A 10,215-nucleotide genomic window follows, 5' to 3' on the forward strand; every position below is an offset into this window, starting at 1 on the left:
CTTCCTTTCCTTGACTTTGGTGTTTGCTTTCGATCTTTCGCATGCTGACTTTTGGCTCCTACTCCCTTGGATTCGTTGCCCACACACGTCTTAGTCAGTCTCTCCGTCTCTACTGACTTGGCAGCCATGTTCCTGTCGGCTTGTTCCCTTATGGGGGGGGGCACAAAGGGTCTCAAAATGCTGTACACTGTACGTCTACGTGGTTTTAAATTCTTTGAAAACACCTCAAATGGAAAAGCACACAGTGATTAAAAAATAGAGTGGTGCAAATAGGAAAAGCCAGAAACCTGCCAAGAGACCGGGGAACGGTTAGCTGATGGGCTTCCCCCGATCCAGGGTCTGACCTTGCATGTGATCTTGTCAGTTGGTTGTAGCTAGACGTGGTGCCTTATTTTACTGAAACTTTACAAGAGATGGAAAATTATCAATAAGAATGATCATCTATTATTTTACAGAGGAAGTGTAACTACAGAAGGGACTAGATATTTGAGCCTTCTTGCCAACATATACTCTCCTTTATGGCAAGTTCCAATTTTGACTCATTTTATAGGGTGGTAAGGAAAAAGGCAACCCAGTATATCCGTGATTTCAGCCATCTTCAGAGGAACCGGGTGGACACTAAATTTATTGGGTGGCAGACAGTGCCACCTTGTGGTAGCTCCAGGTGTCCACTGGCCGGCTGAGCTCGGAAAGGGCACGTTCCATGGGAGATGAGTGTTTTGAGTGTCTTTGTGATCCGTAAAAGTATAGTTGGTGTAACACACACAGGAGAGGCAAGAAGTGCCTCTGCTCTTTGCCTTGTATTAACATGTGTTTCGACCTCTTAAAGCCCTCACCCAGGTCAAGTCCTGCTGGTCTCAAAACCATCTTGTCTTTCTGAGCTGCATATCTCTGAACAGTTAATGTAATGTGTTTATATCTCAGAGGGGAAGTTTATTTTCAAGCACTTTGGGGGACAGGTTACCTTCTCCCCTGTGTACAGACCACGTGGCTTCTGCTGTTGCAAAGGTCCGGGAAGTGGGGCTCGGCCAGCACGCTTGAGATACTGTTAACGCCTCTAGCCAGCTGAGCCCTTTCCTCCCGGGTCTCTAGAATAATCCATGTGCTTCTGCTCTGTCGTCTTCTGTCCCCCAGCTACCTCCAGGGACTGCCAGAGACCTGCTTCTCTCTGGGAGTTATTTCCAGTTCTTGCTTCCTTTGCTTCGTTTTGGATAGTTGAGTTACCTGGCTAATCCTCGTCGTGATTTTTTAACAGGTGCCTAGCTTCCTGCTGCTGCCTGTCTGCATGCCCCATGCTTGGGGATCCAGTTTCTGTTCAGAACTTGAGTGGCAGGTCTAAAACTGGACTGAATATTTTTGCCCATGTTTGGTCTTCGATCTTCTGTCCCAGGAAGGGGGCTTGGCTCTAACCTCCTCTGTGACCCTCCTTGCTCCTTTCCAACTCCCTCTCCACGCCCCCCAACACACCCCCCCATCCAGGTATGCCTTGGGGCCAGTGTTCTAAGTGGAGGACCCCAAACCCTTGCTTAAAAATTTTTGCCCTTCTAGCCAATCTAACCTAGAATCCCTGCTTACTATTTTTTTTTAAGATTTTATTTCTTTATTTGAGAGCGAGAACACACACAAGCACACAAGCGGGGTGGGGAGAGGGGGACTGGATCTCAGGACCCTGGGATCATGATCTGAGGTAAAGGCAGACACTTAACCAACTGAGCCATGCATCGACCCTCGAATTCCTGTTTAGATGCAACCTCCTCCCACAGCGTAATTCTCCAGGGCTGTATTTAGTGTTACAGTTGAGGTCACATAACTTTTCCTGTCCAACAGGACACAAAAGTGCCATTCTTCCAAGAATCATGAGGAGATGTAATGTAATACACTTAATTTATTCTTTAGTTTAATAGTTTTGGTCCATTATTAAATTAAATGATGGATAAGATAAGTGGGGAAGAAGATAAATGAAGATTATGGTGCATTTGAGGCATTGTATAGGAATATTAGGGGAACATTAAGCTGAGAGTTTTAATGCATTCGATTTCTACACTAACTTGTCAGTTCTATCCAATGGGCACTTTTGCATGCTCTTTTTAATTTCCGTAAATGTATTCTGAGTGTAGGAAATTTGGGCAGAGGTTCTCCTGCATTGTGTGACTCCTTTTGTGTAGACCCTATTGATTCCCCTCCAATTCTATGCCTTGGCAACCCTGAATGTCAAATCCAATATACTATGCTCTTTCCCCCTTCTGATTCTTCTCTCGTTGTGCCTGAAAGAGTGTCTATACCCACTCATTCCAACTGCCAACTGTTGGTCTGGTCATTTCTACCAATCCTTTCCATTCCATCCAGGAAGGTAGAAACATGTCCCTAAACTTTACGTCCAGGTAAGGTAACCCCCTTATGTGCTCTCGTAACTAGAGCTTCCCAGGGTGCCCACCTAAGTGTGTGCTAAAACGGTACTGGAAACTCAACTGTTACATACCTGGGGAGATGGAATTGGTTGCGTGTCTGCTGTAGTAATGTTTTTGAGTAGAACGTTTTAATTTTTTAAAATTTTTATTTTTTATTATTTTATTATTTTTATAAGATTTTATTTATTTTGAGAGAAGGAGGGAGAGAGCAAGTGAATGTACAGGTGGAGAGGGACAGACAAGAGGGAGAAGCAGGCTTTTGCTTGAGCAGGGAGCCTGGTGTGGGGCTCAATCCCAGGACCCTGGGATCATGACCTGAGCCGAAGGCAGACACTTAACCTACTGAGCCACCCAGGTGCCCCGTGAATGGAACATTTTTTAAAAAAATAAATAACTGTCCTCTTTAGTACAGACCTATTTCTGCTGAACATTTTTACAGTAGCCATCAAGGCAGCAGAAATTCTGAAATTGAGAAATTCTGAAGTGAATAATATAATGTACAGTAATATTTACAGTGAATGAGTGATTTAGCCTATATCCTGTTTTCTAAATTTTAAAAAATTATCAATGCTGCCCCCCACCCCAAATGTAGGATTCAGAAACCCGAAGGCAAACTTGGGAAATAATTATTAAAAAAGCGAAAAATAAAAAGCTTTGCAAAATCTCTCAGAAGTTTGATCTGCTTTGACTTTCAGCTAGTATAAGTCAAGTAAATGTCCCTAAACATAGCTTTTATTAATATTTGTTACACTAAAGAAACTAGGCAGAGAGGCAGGCAGAGAGAGAGGAGGAAGCAGGTTCCCTGCAGAGCAGAGAGCCCGATGTGGGGCTCAAACCCAGGACCCTGGGATCATGACCTGAGCCGAAGGCAGAGGCTTTAACCCACTGAGCCACCCAGGTGCCCCTAAAGAATTCTATATATCACATGACATCCATAATTCTGTAGTAAAAGTATAAAAATGTGAATGGGGGAGGAAGAGGTACATAGGTTTCAACAGTATTTCTAGTGGATTGTTTTCTGATATTTTCCCCAGTTTTATTGAAATATAATTGACATACAATATTGTGTTAATTTAAGGTACACAACGTAATGATTTGATGTAGGTAATGTATTATACAATGATCACTGCAGTCAGTTTAGTTCACGTGCATCACCTTCTGTAGTTATAATTTTTTTCTTGTGATGAGAACTTTAAAGATCTACCCTCTTAGTGATTTTCAAATATATAAGATGGTATTGTTAACTGCTGTCATCCTGCTATACTTCCTCTCTTATTTATCTTATTTATCTTATAACTGGAAGTTTGTACCTTTTGACCACTTTTACCCATTTCCCCCATCCCACAGGAGTGTTTTATTTCTTGAGTGGTGTAACAGATGTACCAGTGTTTATTATACCTTTTTTTTATTTTTTAAAAATAAAATAAAATTTTTATTTATTCATTTATTTTTAAAATAAATTTATTTTTATTTATTTATTATTATTTATTATTTATTTATTTTTAAATAAATGTTTAAAACTTTATTTAAAAATAAAATTTATTTTTATTTTTTAAAAAGATTTTACTTATTTGAGAGAGAGAGAGAAGGAGGACAGGGCCAAGGGAGAGGGCAGGAGAATCTTTTTTTTTTTTTTTTAAGATTTTTATTTATTTATTTGTCAGAGAGAGAAAGCGAGCACAGGCAGGCAGAGTGGCAGGCAGAGTTGCAGGCAGAGACAGAGAGAGAGAAGCAGACTCCCCGCCGAGCACGGAGCCCGATGTGGGACTCCATCCCAGGACGCTGGGATCATGACCTGAGCCGAAAGCAGCCGCTTAACCAACTGAGCCACCCAGGCGTCCCAGGGCAGGAGAATCTTAAGCAGGCTCCCCATTGAGCAGGGAGCCAGAAGCAGGGCTCCATCCCAGGACCCTGAGATCTTGACCTGAGCCGAAATCAAGTCAGATGCTGAACCCACTGAGCTACCCAGGAACCCCATTATTATATTCTTCTTTTAAAAAACAGTCTAAAAATCGACTTTTCCCTCCCCCTCACTCAATACATTTAAGGTAATGTCAAGGTAGCCTCCCAGGAAGCACACAGCCCCGTTCTTGCCATGCCCATGGCGTTTTGTACTTCCCCTCTCTTGGCTCTGATGACATGGGACTATATGTTAATCGTCTGTGTACTTCTTTTTCTAGGTCTCTCCCAGGGGGCCGGGAACTCTTAAGGGCAGGGGTCACTGATTCTTCACTGTTGTCTGCCAGACACAGGTGCAATGCTAACAGAATTGATGCACCATCAGTATTTGTTGAATGGGTAAGTGGCTGGACAGATACAGGGTAGGGGGCTGTCCTGAAAGCAGCCAGCTAAGTGGGGCCAAAATTCCAACCCCTAGGTTTCTATCATTGACTTCTCTCATCCTTCTTCCTCCTGACAGAATTTTGAGGGGCTACTTCAGTAATAGGTCGCATAGAAAATATGCTCAAGTGGCAAAGCCTCATCCATAGCTTTCAATCCCTAAGGAAGAGCTCTTTGGGATGTTCATAGAGACTTGGCCCACCCAACTGGGTAACTTTGGAGAGGAAGGGTAGAGGTGCCCTCATTTATTCATTACCTACTCATGTCAGGCACTTGTGCATATAATATTCTCACTTCATTCTTACAACCATACTGTAAGGTGGGTATCATTATACCCACATATACAGATGAAAAAATGGAGCTTCAGAGAGATGACAAACATTGACCAAGTTACAGGTGACAAGAGGTGGCTCCCAGGCTTACTCTAGGGCCGTCTGGCACCAATGCCCAAGCACGTTCCTTCTACCACATATTCCATGCTCAGACACAGAATGCTGTGACCTGAAAGGAACTCTAGAGGTTGTCCATGTAATGCAACTTTTGCAATTAAAATAATTTTCTAAAAAAAAGAAAGAAAGAACGAACGAACTTTGGAACATTCCTCTTGCCAAATAGGATTTTGCAAATCATGATTTTGCCAAGAGAAACAAAGAATGCTCAATGATCCTTTAAGTCTATAATTGATTGAGCAACTCTTAAACTTAGCCAGGAACTTTTTGGCCCTAGTAGATGAGTGAGGCATGCCATGCCATTTTACACACCCAGAGCATTCTGGCTCTGCTCTCCATTACCTACTGATGACTTCTGTTTGTCTCCAAGGATCACTCCCTGATCTGCTTCACCAGTCTTCAGTGCTGCTACCTGAGTCATCTCAGTTAATCCTAACTGTGACCCCAGGAAGAATGTAATATAGGTAATCCCATCTGATCTTCAGAAAGACAGTAACTTCCTCACAGAGACTGTGACTGGTGAACCTGGATTGGGATCCAGCGCGGTGTGAATCCAGAATCAGAGCTTTTACCACACCTTGATGAGGTTGTCCTCCAGGAAACACTGCAGTCAAGATGTGATGAACCAGGGGCTCTGAGCTCTCACCAGCTCCCATTATTGCCTCCCAGTGGGCAGCACTTCTGTTGGCTTGAGGCATGTGCGAGGTCCATCTCCAGAGTCATGGATCCCTTTCATAATTAGAAAAGATTTCCTTTGTCTGGATTTTCTTCCTTCCTTCCTTCCTTTCTTCCTTTCTAATGACACTTTCCTTGGAAAGACTCCCTTTGTTAAGCAAAGGCAGAGAATTCTTTCTGTTTTTCGATAAGGGCACTTGGGAAAAAAGAATACAAATTCTTTAACGTTAGCGGTTGTTACCAAATGGTTCTAGAGTATAAGCAGGACGGTTGAGGTTGAAGCCATTTTTGTGAGTTCTCCGTGAACAAGATCAATTAGGTGAGATTTATGTCCTTCCTGCCTAGAACTTCACCACCACTCACTGTTCATTTGTTCTTAAATTAAGAGCATTTATTTCTTAGGTAACACAAATATAAACAGACAGTAGAAAACACCCTCGGGACTGAACTGGAGAAGTAGTGGTATATGCAAACAGCTGCCGGAGAAATTTCTGGAAGTTCTGTTTGTGCTCATCTCCTTTTGGGAGATGAGGAAAGGAAAGCAGATGTAGACCTGTGGAATATTTTACAGAGGATTGTTTATGATTATGTCACCCTGAGTAGAAGGGATATAAAAGAGATACTTGAGGTTTCATTTGGAATGTAGGATGAATGGAAGCTAATTTGGCCTTGGTGAACAACACAGGATCACACAGACTCCCAAGCCAAAACCAGTTAGAAGAGGGGGTTAGCTAGAAACTGGTCCAGCTCATATGGCTAGCACAGTGTGTGTGTGTGTGTGTGTGTGTGTGTGTGTGTGTGCGCGCGCGCGCGCGCGCATTGGTGCACAAAGCCCTAAACAAAGATTCTCCCCTTTGAAGGCAAGTATTCTGCAGTGATGTCTACAAGTTCTGACTGGACCTTTTACAACTTCCTACATAGAAAAAGCAACCAAGAATAGGGACTCTGTCAGTCCAGGCTGCCCTAAAAAGGTAACTAATAGCACATCCAACCCAAGGAAAATACCCAGGCTGGAGGGGCATACTTGCCACCAAAGATCATGGAACGTGTGTGATGGGAAGGGATGGGAGTGAACAGGACACGGTGCCAAGTACTTTCTAGTACACCTCTGAGCCTGTCACGTTTCTTTTTAAACAGTCTGTTGTACGTGATTAGATCTTACTACATGGGTGGGCTGAGAAGGATTTTTTGTTATCTTTTTCTTTCTATAAAAACATCTCCAAAACACACACACACACAAAACAAAACATCTCCAGGGGCGCCTGGGTGGCTCAGTGGGTTAAGCGGCTGCCTTGGGCTCAGGTCACAATCTCAGGGTCCTGGGATCAAGCCCCACATCCGGCTCTCTGCTCAGCAGGGAGCCTGCTTCTTCCTCCCCCTCTGCCTGCCTCTCTGTCTTCTTGTGATTGCTTGCTCTCTCTCTCTGTCAAATTAAAAAAAAAAAAAATCTCCAGTTGTCTCAGAGATACCATCGGCAATGTAGCACTAGACAAGTCAGGAGACTGCCCACTTTCTGCCTCTGCTACTAACTAGTTATGTGACCTTGAGCAAGTCACTTCAGCTCTGGCCTTCAGATGTGCTATCAGTAAAAGGAGTGGACCCGTAAAAAGATTTCTAAGGTCCTCGTCAATGCTACAATTTATAGTGCCAACTTTCCTATAAAATTCAAGGTTTTTTCTGTTTATATGTTGTGTTTTTCTTTTTCTTTTTTTCATTTAAAATCACCTCCTTTAATATACCAGAAACACATGAAACACAAAGAAAGCCCAAGAAAACACTCAGTCCTAGAGTTGGTAGTTTGGGGGAGGTTGGGGGTTGGAAGACAACGAGGCTTTCTAGTCACCCAGGGAAAGAAGGGGTTGAGAGGACACAATATCACGAGGCCCCTGTGAACCCAGTGCTGGGGCTGTGCTCACTCTAGCTCTCCACCAAGTTTGGAAAGTATTGATTTTCCTAGTCCTGGTCCTGGTCCTGCTCCCATACTTGGCCCCCCATTTTCAAAAGTCATCTGGTTCCCAGAATGGCCCCTTCCTTTCCTTCCCTAGCATTTTCACTCAAGGAAGAAGACTGCTTCCCCTGTGGTGATGTCATAGTCCCAGGGGAGTTATCATCTTGTGGGGTGGTGAGGGGACAGCTCCGTAGTCCCTTGCCATCCACTGTCCATCTGTTAGGCTCAGAACGTGATGATCAGGGAGTCTCAGGGTCTCTCAAGGGCTCGCCCAAGCCCTGGATGGCCAAGGGGTTTCTGAGGGCTGTCCTGCTTTCTCCTTGGAGAATACGTGCTTGGAGGGGAGCTCAGTCTGGCCCCCGGGGTGGCATCTGGTCCTCAAAGGAAAACTGGGTGCCCGAGGCAAGTCCAACTCAGAAGGTGAAGTAGCTTGTAGAGGCAGAGCAGGCTCTGGGGAAAGATCCAACGTGGGGGCTTTGGTCTCAAATTCTTCACCTAGCAGTTCACCAGTCGGCTTGGGGGCTCTCCGCTGCTGGTCTTCATAGGTGTCCATGCAATGTCAAGGGTAGGAGAGTGGGGATCTGGGTCTTGGCCTAATTAGAACCCTCCAGCTGCTACGCTGCTTGTAGGGTTGGCTCTGGTGAGCTCTCCAGCTGGATGGGAGCGTGCAGCACACAGGCACTAGGTGAACTGGGGTTGACCACTCCAGCCAGAGGCTTGCTGTGCGGCAGAGGTCACACTGGAGTGACTGGGACACACTTGGCCCAGCCCATCTGAACCAGAGGGACTCAGGTGGAGCAGGGCCTGGCCTGGAGTGAGGAGGAGCGGCTGGGCCCCAATTCCTCTTTTGGGTGCACAGCCGCTCGAGCTTCAACTCCCAACACTGAGTTTCAAAACCCCATATGTTGTATTTCAATGTCCAAAAATGAAATTTGGTAAAGGATGAGCGATTTGGTTGTGGTGGAAAATATGGGCCTAGAACGGATGGTTTCAGCCTGGAAGATTTCCGCACCTCCTCTCGCAGTTCCTAGCAATAAGGAAGTCTCTACATTCTGTAAGCTGAGCCTTGCCAAGTCTACACCTACCTTCTTAAAAGAAACATTTGAGGAGGATTCCTGAGATTATTCCTTCATTAAACCTTTATTCCTTTTAAATGCAACCTTTGTTAAGTAGTCTCATCGCCTTGGATCCTCATTTAGATCTTACCACATTTTAAGGAAATCCGATACTGAGTACAACCAAACTCTACATAATTACTTATCTCACGTCATTATAACTTACCTGTTTCCCAAACTGCCTTGCCAACTCAGTTGTGTGTCCTTGAAGGCAGAAATCATGTTTTATTTATTTTTCCATTCCCTACTGCTGAGTTTAGTGTTCTGACTCAAGAGTCACTTTTTGAATAAAAGATAATTAATTCATCACGGTCAACCCATGAGTTAAAACTGGGATTTGGCCCACTACCTGCATGCACTGTTAAGAAGGGCGAGTAGTGGGGGAGTCATGAGGTTCACCTGAAAGCCTTCCTGGGCTCCTCGTCCCTCCCCATTCACACAGTCTGTGGTGATGGAACGGATCTATATCAAAAAGGGTAACTCCAGATGATTGTAATATACACATTTCCCATCTTCCTGAGGAAAAAAGAAACACACACTCAAAATTTGTGCATTTTCCAGGTGTTCCTACCCAGAGCTCTGGGCTCTGAGTCTCCTGGGATGCTTGAAGACACTATAGACAAATTATGGAAGCAGCCCAAGTGTCCATCGGCTGATGAATGGATAAAGAAGATGTGCTGTACATCCAACAGAAGACTACTCAGCCGTAACAAAGAATGAACTCTTTGCAACGACATGGATGGAGCTAGAGAGTATTATGCTGAGTGAAATAAGTCAGAGAAGGACAAATACCCATGATTCCATGCACATGTGGAATTTAACAAACCAAACGAATGAGCAAAGGGAAAAAAGAAAGAGACAGAGGCAAACCAAGAAACAAGGCTCTTCACTATAGAGAACAAAGGGTTACCCAAGGGGAGGCAAATGGGAGGAGGGATGTGAAATAGGTGATGGAGATTAAGGAGGGCACTCGTTGTGATGAATGTTGCATGAAAGTGTTAAATCACCATATTGTAGACCCAAAACTCATGTTATTACACTGTATGTTAGCTCACTAGAATTAAAATTTAAACTTAAAAAAAAGGGAGAGAGAGGCAGGGTGGTACAATGAGTTGGGGAGGAGTGGAGACCAGCCTCTCTCCCACTGTATGTGGGGGAGAGAGAGGGAAAATTATATGTCCTTCTCTGAATGCCTGCTCCCCTCTCACACCCAACGGAAGTCTCATGCACCGGGAATGAGCATGTTTTCAAGGTCAGTTTGTCAACACAGACATGCTAAG

General features: G+C 44.2%; 1 pseudogene; it reads right to left on the reverse strand.

Annotated features, from left to right (window-relative positions):
• Window positions 1–7,789: 7,789 nt before the first annotated feature.
• LOC123945855 lies at window positions 7,790–8,593 on the reverse strand (annotated as a pseudogene).
• Between the last annotated feature and the right edge of the window lie 1,622 nt (window positions 8,594–10,215).

This window comes from Meles meles, chromosome 7 (genome assembly GCF_922984935.1).
Source record: "Meles meles chromosome 7, mMelMel3.1 paternal haplotype, whole genome shotgun sequence".
NCBI classification, from domain to species: Eukaryota; Metazoa; Chordata; class Mammalia; order Carnivora; family Mustelidae; genus Meles; species Meles meles.